Here is a 4,900-nt window from a genome sequence, read left to right as displayed (position 1 = left end):
GTGTGTGTGTGTGTGTGTGTGTGTGTGTGTGTGTGTGTGTGTGTGTGTGTGTGTGTTTCCCCTCCCCAGAGCTCTAACTGTGCAGTCATCTAATTTTACGCCTTGTTGTAACTATTTTCTTACAAAACTCCACTTCTGTCATCCTCCTCTTCAAAGCACGTTTATACCAACCAAACGTGTGTGTGTGTGTGTGTGTGTGTGTGTGTGTGTGTGTGTGTGTGTGTGTGTGTGTGTGTGTGTGTGTGTGTGTGTGTGTGTGTGTGTGTGTGTGTGTGTGTGTGTGTGTGTGTGTGTGTGTGTGTGTGTAATGAATTCTTGTGCATGTGTGTATCACTTTGTAGTGACAACATATGCATGTTGTATTGCTCACTCTCATGCAGGCTTAAAGCGGTGTGAGCTTCTGTGTCTGTGACTTACTGCATCTTTAAAGATAAGCAGGAAGGTTGTGGGTGTGAAGATGACTATAAGTTGGCATGCAGTTATCTTTCAATGTCGTTTGCTTTTCTAATTTCACAGAATATCACTCACAAACAGGAACCAATCACACATAGATCTCACGGACAAATTATTTTGTTTGCGTTGCGTCTTAAGTGATCGAAATGTCAACGTACGTTAGTGATTATCTCATCAAGCAAATCCTTATCTGTGACGAAGCCATCTTGTAATGTCCATGGAATATGCTTTAGCTTGTCCCCACCAATAATGAAATAGAGGTGCAAAGTGCCGTATCACTAACATACAACATGGAAAAACTGAACTAGGGCAATGCTTTGTTGAAGTATAGTTTAGAAATTATTCGTCTGTTTTCTGTGTCTGTTGGATTAATTTTTGCAGACAGTTACCTTCCTGTCTTTTAGAAACATCCACAGTGTCCACTTTGTAGTTAAATTAAGGCTGGATGACAATTCAGTTATGATCGGATACATTGTTATACCAGAATCACCAATATCAATACCATAACTGATATTGTTAATATTAAAATATGCTAATGTGGTAACGTAGAGGAGAGCGGCTGGTCATAATTTATGACGTTAATGCATCATTAATAGACTACTTCTGACTACTACGTCTGTGCCGCTGAACATGAATGTTACATGAATGTAAAACGCAGGAAAAAGTCGGAATAGGAATTGTAAATAACAATTGTTTTTATGTGAATTATAATTAATTATAAAGTAGGTGATGGAGCAATGAGAAGAATTTCCCTCAACCTACAAGGTAAGTAATGGGTCACAGATTATTATTGTTTGTATCTTTTCGATTAACGTAGTATGAATATTTTCACTATTATCAGTTTATCTGAAGTTACAGGAGATGAAAATAGACGAGACAGCACATGTCCCATCCATGTCTCACTTTTATGTTTTATGTTTTTTTTAAATTTATTAATAAACTCCTCTTTTCGAAAAAGAAAAAAAAAAAAAATGCTGCATTAAGAGTACACAAAAAGCTCAAACAGTTTGTCCTAAAACTATCCAGGACTTTTCTCAAAGCTTCTGGCTCACATTAATTCACAGCATAAACAGCCTCATTTCAAAGGCTTCATAACTTTGACAGAGCTTAAGTGCTCTTAATATCTCAAGACAAACACTTCAAATTAATGAAAAGTTAAAACAGAACTTTACATGAGAGGAGGACATGCGATCACAGCTGTTTTACGAACTGAGTTTACAGTATTTAGCCTTGGTTTGTTGTTCAGTAGCACAGTAATGATAGTGTTAGTTTTTTTAAATTTTATTATATACCTGTTATACATAAAAAAGTAACCGCTTTGATCCTTTAAGTAGACAGAAATGTACAAGCAAAATTGTAAAATCCGGGAGGCTGCACTGAACAAACAATATAAACTTATGTGGCTGTTATTCCTCAGAGCGAAACAAACAATTAGAGATAACACATCTGCAAAATTCAGTAGCACCATTTGAATCACATCACATTGGGAGATGATCAGTAAAACCTGTAAAATATGGCGACCACTGAAAGCAGTAATCTCGTATAAACTCTCTTAGTTGTCTCTGAACTTATCATCTATTCAGTACAAATACAATCACAAAATGTACAGTATGGGTCAGTAATGTACAGTATGGGTCAGTATGTTTGTCCTGAAAAATGAAAAGATGTGTATAATGATAAATTAAATTGCAGTAACATTTTTCCTCAACACGGTTTTTTTTTTTGGTCAAAATATGAATTCACATAAACCCGTATGACCACAGTGTTACAGTAAAACGGGGCAAAACAAATCTACAGACAAGTGTCCAAACTTGCCTATTATCTCAGAGGCAAAACACTTGAAGTATTTCTTCAGTATTGGCAGTACTGATACAGAACAGGGCAGCCAAAAAAAGTTACAACAAATTTTTTTATTCAAGTCCCTAAATAGAAGGCACCTCATCAAACGGAAACATGTCAAGAATCTAAGATGCAAGAGTTTCCCTTTCATTATATATTCTGTGTGTACTTATTAATTAGAACCAGTGCAGAAAGGGAATAAATAAAGTGTAGCAAGAAATCCTGTTCAGCACAGAGAGCATCCAGTCATCCTGAAGTCACAAGAACTTATGACGCAGGACACCACAGATCTACAGATAAACTCCAAAAAGCTTTCACCGAATAAAACTCCAGGCTGAATAAACAAACATCAACTCCCCTTTCGGCTGACCTCTGACCCTTCCATCAGCCTAACAAGGGGAAACTATCCAGACAACTAATGTCTGCTGCCCTATAATGAAGAATTGTTACAACTCCACAATGACAAACTCAGTATTCAAGCTGAAACTATAATGCGCATATAATGTTTTATTCTGTTTGTTTCTCATGCAAATTAATAACACTTGTACATATCATAACATTGATGTTTATAAGAGAGTCTGCAGATTAACTATATAAGCATTTATATAGTTAATCTGCAGACTCTCTGCCTGTCTTTAGTCACTCATATTGGCTAACAATATAAACTTGTATTAAGTATTTGTGTTACTGATATCAACGAGTGTTTAACTTTAGTCATGGTGGACGAATAATAAACTTTTATTCTTCGCCGTATCAAAATTAATAATTAGCCCTTTTCTTAAAGGAAATATTGTCCCTCTTCTCAGAGCGGGCTCATTGAATGGTCATCGGACACTTGACTCCGCCTCCAACCTGGACGTTCATAAAAACTGTATTGCTCAGACTGAAAACGGGCTTTTTCTCTTCTGATCAACCTTAATATTGATCATTAGTCCCGCTCTGTTTAAATTAATCTCACACTTTCCGATCGTCGTAGAGTTACCACACTCTATATTTGTATTAACCACAAGTAAACTTTAAGCCAAGTGAAGAACGCATACTTTTAATTGGACTAATTGAGTTGAATTAATAATTATTACAATGCCGTTGTTTTATTCTTTTTCTCTCTCGGCTCACAAGAAATATTTTTGATAATTTAGTAAGGATAAGTCAAGTTACCTCTCAACCCGAAGAAGCTCAGAAGATCCTTTTTGCCAAAGCTGACAAGTGTTGCATCACTGCACCCTGGTAGTCGATCCTAAACGAGACCCAACGGTACCAGCAGAAGAAGCCTGGACGGGACGACAGCTGCGGGAATCAACACCCACAGCACGACACCAAACTCCAGACCCCTGACATCTGCACGGAGGTCCGCAGGAAAGAGGCTTGTCTGGACGACTGGGACCACCCTCCTGTAAAGATAGGACCACCCTCCAGTAAAGATAGGACCACCCTCCAGTAAAGATGGGACCACCTTCCAGTAAAGATAGGACCACCCTCCAGTAAAGATGGGACCACCCTCATGTAAAGATAGGACCACCCTCCTGTAAAGATAGGACCACCCTCCTGTAAAGATAGGACCACCCTCCAGTAAAGATGGGACCACCCTCCTGTAAAGATGGGACCACCCTCCTGTAAAGATGGGACCACCCTCCTGTAAAGATGGGACCACCCTCCTGTAAAGATGGGACCACCCTCCTGTAAAGATGGGACCACCCTCCAGTAAAGATGGGACCACCCTCCTGTAAAGATGGGACCACCCTCCTGTAAAGATAGGACCACCCTCCAGTAAAGATGGGACCACCCTCCTGTAAAGATGGGACCACCCTCCTGTAAAGATAGGACCACCCTCCTGTAAAGATGGGACCACCCTCCTGTAAAGATAGGACCACCCTCCTGTAAAGATGGGACCACCCTCCTGTAAAGATAGGACCACCATCCGGTAGGCACAATCTGTCTGAGTACTTTGATTCATTGGGTTGATGTCTAATAGTTGCTTTATCCAATTCTAAATTACTTAAATCTCTAATTTACATCAGGAACTCGCTCCGTTTTCAATAACCTAACTATTATTCTTCCCACCATCACTCCACTGTAGTTTAGAAATCCTGTTCATCACATCCATGATCCATATACTACAATATATATTCATATAGTTTATTATTGGTTTAAATATTGTTCAATAAATATCCTTAACGACCAAGCACTTATTGTTGTGTATTTCCTGGAAGAACTTGAAAGAAATCCCTGAATGCAGAAGTCACGGTTCAGACTATGTTGACTGATCACTTGTATATTGGCTTATACAGCCTATTAAAATAAAATCTTAATTGTTTCCTGCTAGACAGAAAGTGGTGCCCCGAATATAAATCTAATTTGCTACAAAAGTGGCAGTTTTCAAGACTGAAGTGACTAAAATGACCACAAAAACCTGTTTTTACCTCCCTGTATGTAAACATGAAGCATGTTGAGCATACATGTAGAATGTACATCAAGCTGTGCAGTTCATGAGATTCAAAAGTTCATACCAAGACCCTCACATATGACACATAAATACAATGTGTGTAGGTTTTTAAAATGCACATACTATAAAACAGAATTAAGTAGAATAATAAAACAATGGGCTTCA

This window comes from Brachyistius frenatus, unplaced genomic scaffold (genome assembly GCF_029030835.1).
Source record: "Brachyistius frenatus isolate BFR_SWC_R1_liver_20210118 unplaced genomic scaffold, ASM2903083v1 Contig_36, whole genome shotgun sequence".
NCBI lineage: Eukaryota > Metazoa > Chordata > Actinopteri > Embiotocidae > Brachyistius > Brachyistius frenatus.
Note: the sequence above shows the minus strand (reverse complement) of the source record.